General features: G+C 43.7%; 1 pseudogene; it reads left to right on the top strand.

The window, feature by feature from the left end:
• Window positions 1–3,349: 3,349 nt before the first annotated feature.
• On the top strand, window positions 3,350–3,663 carry LOC118583477 (annotated as a pseudogene).
• The last annotated feature ends 4,011 nt before the right edge of the window (window positions 3,664–7,674 follow it).

Raw genomic sequence — 7,674 nt, 5'->3', positions numbered from 1 at the left:
CCAGGAAAACCTACAATGAGACACTTGTACAAACAAGAAATACACTGTGTGAGGTGCACAGTGATAAAGCCTCCTGAATCATACAAGGGCTATTTCCTTACTAGGCACATCCTATTCTCTAAGCTGTTTGCATCATTTCTATTTGGAGGCAGCCCCCAAAATATTTTTCAGTCTCCAAGGAAATAAGGTGACTTCTTAACCTGTCATTTATTGAATTTAAAAAAAAAAAAAAAAGATGTATTTATCTTTATTTCTTATGTGTATGTAGGTTTTGACTGTATGTGTGCCTGGTGTCCTCAGAGGCTAGAGGATGGTTTTATATAGCCAGGAATTGGGGTTATAGAAGCTGCCTTAAGTGGATGAGAACCAAATCCAGGTCTTCATCAAGAGCAGCATGTGTTCTTAACCACTGAGCCATTTCTCTGCCCCAGACTTTTCAAGCAAAACAAAAACCAAACCAAACCAAACCAAATAACAAAAACAAACAAACAAACAAACAAACAAACAAACAAAAAACTACCAAGATTGAGTTATTGTCTGGCTCTCAGGTCACCAGAGCTGTGACTGCAGAGGGAAAATTCGCTGTCACAACACATGAAGAGCAGAAAATATCCTGTCCTTTATTCTTTGCATCTTAAAAAAATTCTCCTGTCTTCCCCATCACTGACAGAGAACTCAGACCAGCCGCATTCTGGACTCACTTACTATGGGGTTTGACAGTCCTGAACCGCCAGGGGGCAATACTATATAACAGCAAAGGCAGACCGTAGCTGATGTGCAAGAACTGGAGAGACTCCACTGGCAGGAAGCCGGTGGAATGGCGACGTGGTCCTTGGGTAATGGGAAGAGGATAGCTCACTTCTCCCTCCTTTGTCATTATTCAAAGAGCTCCTCCTTCCTGCCTGTATTTTTTCCTGCAGGTATGAAAACTCAGCAGCTGGAAGATTTAGCTGCAGGAGGTAAGGAACAACTATGCTGAAGCCACCTGCTGATGAGACATCTAAACACATAACTGTTGGAAAATGAAAACACGGTCTGGGGGCAGATATGGGAGTCCATTTTCAGGTTCCTTGTGGCTTTACCCAGCAGGTCCACATAGAGAGGATGATTAGGACCATGGCATAGTGCAGGTGTCTGAGATGGTCTGCACTTGGCTGTGCTGGGGGGAGATCTTTTGCTCCACCCCTTAGCAGCTCTACAAATACCCTGGGGCAGAGACAGTCAGGGCTTGTTGGAATAGGTTCCAGGCCCTCTCTCGGGGCTATCCTTTATTTTCTATCTGTTTATCTCCACAATCTAAATCCTTCTATCTAATATTTCTTGCTGCTCACACTCAAAGAAAACTCTGCGGAACTGTGGAGTTGGTGGGTAAATGCCCCGTAGGGGGACATGCATGTGGGGCAGAGCCTGGGGCCTGCAAGAGTCTGCAAGACAACAGTTTCTTCCACATCACCCTGTGGTTTCCAGTAAAACCAAGGGCTGTGAGTTCTTCCTGGAATGGGAGCTTGCTTCCCCTCACCCCCCCTTCCCCGTAATGAGCCCTCGCTAAAAATACCTAGAAAAGTCCGGCCTGTTTAACAGCAGCAAAGAGCAACTGAAAGTTTGTAGAGCAAGCTGGAGGAGAAATGGTGAAGGGCTCTAGCAGGTCCCAGCATGGCAAACACCGCTCTGGAAGGCCTTGCCTTTCCCCTATTTCCTCTGCCTTGCTAAAAACCGTTAGATTACACTCCTAAAGCTAACCATCAAGGTGTATTCCTTTATTTGGCCACTTCCTCCCCCTGAGGATGACTACTAAGGTCCAGCTATCAAAGTATTAAAGTTCAGAAATCAAAAGCCTCCTTTTATCTGCCCTAATTAATAACCAAAATTAAACACCTCATTCTAACACGGTTTCCCCCTTTTACCTTTATAAACTGCTATTTGTCCATGTGCTACATCTGTCTCCTCTCTATCCAAAGGCAGTCCTTTGTACCTCTAGGACAAATACCGCTTCCCCCTTTGCCTTGTTCCTTTCCTGACCTCTCTCTTCTGACTTCATCTCTGCTTCCCTGCTCTTTGTCCTTTGGGTCAAATCTCCTTTGTGCTGAGAACTTGGTCTTGAGGTGTCTTGTGCCAATACCGGACCTTTCAGATGGAGAATTCAGAGTTCAGTACATATCCCCGCTGCTAAGCAGAGCCTTTGACAAGCACTCACTGGATCAGGGTCCAAGACACCCCAACCAGGAGAGTATTTAATAAGTAGCTCGGGTTTTCAGTTGGGGTCTCTGTGGCTCCAAGAGGATTTTAGGGCAGATTTCCTAAAGGTAGCCCAAGGCAGAAGCTTTGACATGAGTCCAGGAGACATGACCTCAAGAGAACTGTTTGGGTGGGGGCTCCACCTCACCCCCTGGCACCCTGGCATCCCTATACCCCAAGAGTCTGGAATATTCTGGTGGAAGATCCACCTCAACTCTCCTCCCCCATCCCTTTTACCAAACCCACCCCTTCAAAGCCCACCAAACACAGCTCCTCCCCCAGAGAGGCTCAAGACCACTCCCACAGGGTGTATAAGCTACATCCCGGAAAACAGACACAGGGTCTCTCATCCTGGTCTCCGCTCTGAGGCCTGGGAATGCTTTACCCATTAAACCTGGGCTTTTCCAATTCAGTCTGATTCGGTTTAATTTGGATTGCTGCGTCAGCGGAGAGGTCTTCAGGGTGCAAAGACTTATCAGGAACTACACAGAGAAAGGAAACAAGGAAGAGAAGAGAGAACATGCATGAGGAGGGCTGTGTCTCTGAACAGTCTCTCCCAGGCCTGGAGGCTGGAGGTAATTACTGGTGATTCCTTTTGGGAAACACTGACTCCCCAGAGCTAACAGTCCTGTTTTCCATGTTGTCCCAGAATCTCTTTAGCAATGCAGAAGTTTGAGAGGGGAAATTCAATACAAAGTTTAAATAAACGAGATGTAAAAATTCTAGTATTAGACCAAATAGATTTTAAGATGTATTATTAAGAAAAAAAGTGAAAGTTTCATAATGATGTGAAACAATTCATTATGACGTCCTAGCCTGCACATAACTAATAATATAACACTAATATGCAAAGCATGTTATATATAAAAAGCATGCACAGATATATAGTGCTAATGTATCTAAATCCACAATCACAATGGACAGAACTAAAAGAGATAGACAAATCAATAACTACATACCTCACTCAATATCTGGTTTAAAAAAAAAAAAAGACAAGAAATCAGCCAGGACAATGCTGATCTGAAAAATAAGATTGGCTATTGGCGGTGTTGCGGTTGAGCTAGTGTGCGGCGGCCGCGGTGTTAGCGGAGGCTGCAGCAAAGCGGTTGGTGTGATGTCTCACACCGTTTTGCTGGTGCAGCCTACCAAGAGCCCAGAAAGCAGGACTTACACGGACTATGAGTCTGTGAATGAGTGCATGGAAGCTGTTTGTAAAATGTATGAAGAGCATCTGAAGAGAATGAATCCCAACAGCCCCTCCATCACATACGGTATCAGTCAGTTGTTTGACTTTATCGACGATCTGGCAGATCTCAGCTGCCTTGTTTACCGAGCTGATACACAGACGTACCAGCCTTATAACAAAGGCTGGATCGAAAGAAGATCTATGTGCTCCTTCATCGACAGGCCCAACAGGCTGGGAAGTAGTTGAGTTGGAAGCGTTTGGGGCTGAGGGTGGGCTTGGCATACAGCGTGCTGTAGTGAACATTTTGTATGATAGTAATCCTGTTTCCATTTTGTTACTAGAGCCAAGATTGAATGGATGACACGGCAGTGAATGATCTTTCCACTCTGAAACCACCACTGCCCCTTTGCTCCTTTCCTTTCTCTTTTTTACTTCAACATTTTTATGATAATTCAGAGAAAATGTTCTTTGCCAGTTAAGTTTGGTTCCAGTCCTTGAAACTGTTTGTGTCTGCTTTACAGCAGTGACAGTGCACTAACCCTTTGTGGGGGGAGGGATGGTGACGAGCTTAGTTATGTCCTCTGGGAAAGTCTTAGTGAAAAATAAAAAATGTTCTGTAAAAAAAAAAAAAGAAAATTAATAAACCTAACTTAATTGATCCATAAAATATATCTCCAGTGATAATAAAATTCAAATTATTGCCAAGTGCATATGAAATGTTTAATAGAAGAGAGCCATATGCTGAATCAAAAAGAATCTCAACAATTTTCAATGCTCATAATGTCTGTTGATTAGTCTCTGCATATAACAGAAGTGAGCCAGAAGTAAGCGTCAAAATCCTGACATGCCCAAATGTCAAATATATACTTTACAAGTAACTGAGAGTTGGGAGCTAGAAAGCAGTTAAAAGCACTCGCTGCTCTTACAGAAGACCCAAGTTCAATTTCCAGCAACTGCATGGCTGCTCACAACCAACTGTGACTCCAGCTCAAGGGCAGCCTAGGCTAGAGAAACTCTATTTCCAGAAGGAGAAAAGAAAAATAAATCAAAACTGAGAAATGTACTGGATTAAAATAGGAAAGCATGTAATCTCAGTAATTTAATTTGGGTAACTGAAAAGTCAATTGAAATGAATTAATCCTGGGACAAGCTGACATATGAATAGATCATTTAAATAATACTTAAAAAATAAACCTTGTAATTCAAACCTCCCACCAAGAGAAACTTCAGACAGCTCTACTAATTTCCATCAAGTTTATATACAGGGAACGAATCCAGTACTACTGATCCAATATAAAATCTTCCAAGAAACATAAAAAGAAGAGAATAATCATCCAAATTCTGTTTTCAGCAAGTAATTTTGAGGGCATCAACAAACTGATTCTAAAGTTTATGTGGAGAAGTGAAAGCCCCAGAACGGTCAGCACAGGATGAGGAAGAGCACAGGTAAGGACCAATGCAAGTCCAAGGCTTCAGGTAAAGAAGCCACACAGGCTCTTCCTTTCTTAAGTTGCTTTGGTCAAGAAACTAGGATCCTAAGCCCACGAGAAGCTGGTGTTAGAGACAGAGTGACATGTGGCTGAGTGTGAAGAACAGACAGACAGCCCAGGAACAGATCCACATGAATGTGGATTACTGGTCTTTGCTGCAGGCCTACGGTATTTAATACAGAGAAGGTTTTCAACATACAGTGTTGGAGCAACTGGACACACATGCAAGATAATAACCCAGTAATGTATATACAGACTTTGGACCCTTTACACCAGATGATCACAAATCACAGAATCGAACTGGAAAACAAAACCATAACATCCCTGCATGATATTATAGAAGAAAGCCTCAGTGACCTGGCCTTGGTGACCATCCAACACAATCTATAGAAGAAGTAACTTATAAGGTAGATTTCATTAGAATGAATTTATCTGAGGGCTGGAGAGATGGCTCAGAGGTTATGAGCACTTACTGATCTTGTAAAGAACCTAGGTTCAGTTTCCAGCACCCACATGGTGGCCCACAGCCACCTATAACTCCAGTTCCAGGGGAATCCAGTGCCCTCTTCTGTCCTTGCTCGCACATGGTACAGATACATACTTAGAGGCAAAACACTCACACACATAACATTTTAAAATCTTAAAAATATAAAGGGTTACCTTTTGTGTGAATTCAGTGGGCAACGTTCTGGAAAAGTGGACCCCCTCTCCCGCACCAGACAGTTAAAAAAACTCAGTGGTTGCCAGTCATCATGGAGTAGAAGTGGGAAGGGTAAATGGACAGAGGCAGTAAAATCACTTGCACGAAGCCACCGTGGAAGCGGTGCCCCATCCACTAGACCTTTGTACAAACCCAGGCAGTATGTAACACTATGGTAAACCATAGTCTCTGTGTGACCACCACATGTCAGAATGGCTTGCCATTTGTAACTCATGATGGCTTTGGTGAGGGTTGATAATAGGGGAGGCTGTAATAGAGACATCACCAAACCATATGACATACAGGAATACAAAGTATCAATTAAAGCACTTATAACCACAAAACTCCAAACTGCAAAACTGATACAAAATAGTCTACAAAGTTAGTGATTATTTAAGATATGTGTGGAAATAGTAAATGAATGGAATAACACAGAAAGGAGAAAAAGAGAGGAAAGGGACTAAGGAAAGAAGATATGGAGAGGGAGAGAAAAGAGTAAGAGATTAGAAAATACAAATATGAAAACAAAGAAAGAAGTTCAAAATAATTCCTATTTTATGAGAAAACTACCAAACAAACCTCGGGGCCAAGGACATGGCTCTGTCAGCAAAGCACTTGCCGCAAAAGCATGAGGACCTCAGTTCAAATCCCTGGCACTCATGTAGAGGCCAGGAGGGACAATGCACCTCTGTAACCCCAGCACTAGGGGGATGTGAGGACAGGCAGATCCCTGGGGCTCACTGGTGAGTCAATCTAGCGAATCAGTGAGCCCCAGTTCAATGGGAGACCCTGTCTTAAAAACCAAGGCAGAGATTGACTGGGGAAGACGGCTTGCACTGACCTTTGGTCTCCACATGCACACACACACACACACACACACACACACACACACACACATGTTCATGCACACACAAATTAGATAGGTATGAGATGGGTGGGACTAAAAATTCAAAACATAATAATTTAAAAAATAAGGTAAATTAAAATACTACTACAGTAGAGAGAGAAAAGGGAAGGAGCATGGGATGGAACAAAATAAAGGGGAGAAGCAAGATGGCTCAGTGGGCAAAGTTCTTGCTCAAGCCTGACAACTCAAACGCCTGAGGCCCACATGAAAGTGGAAGTGGAGGACCGACTTCACAGAGTTGTCCTCTGACCTCCACACGTGTGCTTGCCCACAACAGTAAAATGAAAAGAGAAGGGATATATTTCTCAGTAATGAAAAATTTGTGTAAGTAAAAATCATATGAGTATATGAAGGAGGATTAAAAAAATAAAAACAGTTAAAATATGATAAAGTAAAAAATACAGTAAAAGTGTAGGGAAGGGGCTGGGGAGAGCAAGGTCTTAGTAAGGAAATACGGTGATATTTCGTTTTTCTAGAGAGTTAGAGACTGCTAGTTATGTTCTGTGGGGCGGGAAGAGCCGCACTGGTGGATTCTTGCCTTTCACACTAGTGGCTTCCCTTTGTGTACCAGGGGCCTCTGCTGGACACACTTAGCTTTGCAGTTGGTGGACTTGGGTTCTCTCCTCCCCTTGGGACTCCTTTCATACTCTTGGAGTAGCTAAAGCCCCAATCGTATCCTGAGTGTTGGAAGCAAATGGCATTGAGATCTGAGCCAGCGGAGGACGGCCTTCATACTCAAATCCTCCTAAGCGTCAACTGTCCAGATGGAGGGATGCATTGGGTGTGGAAGGATGCATTGGGCGTGGGCTAGTCTTTACACACTTCTTGGCCTGAGCCAAACCTCCTGTCACGTGTGCCCTGTGGTTTGTGAGCACCTCCTCACTCTTCACAGCTGCCCCCAAATGCTATCTCTCATCTTGGGGCTGTGGCAGGTTAAGTTCAGGCTCCCTGACTTGTGGTGATTCCTTGCTCTCATGCCCTTAGGCTATCTCAGTTTAAAATAGTAGATTCACTCCCAAGGTGGTTTCTGGCCACCACACTGAGTCACTCGGAATAAAGACACGGGATTCTGTGGCAGATCTCCAGAGGAACCACTGTCTCACGGAAACCTGAACTTGTATTTGAGGCCTGTCAGGCTGTGCACGTGTCCTCAGGC

The sequence above is a fragment of the Onychomys torridus genome, chromosome 5 (assembly GCF_903995425.1).
Source record: "Onychomys torridus chromosome 5, mOncTor1.1, whole genome shotgun sequence".
Lineage (NCBI taxonomy): Eukaryota > Metazoa > Chordata > Mammalia > Rodentia > Cricetidae > Onychomys > Onychomys torridus.
The sequence above is the reverse complement of the archived record's forward strand: the minus strand, read 5'-3'. Positions and strand labels throughout refer to the sequence as shown.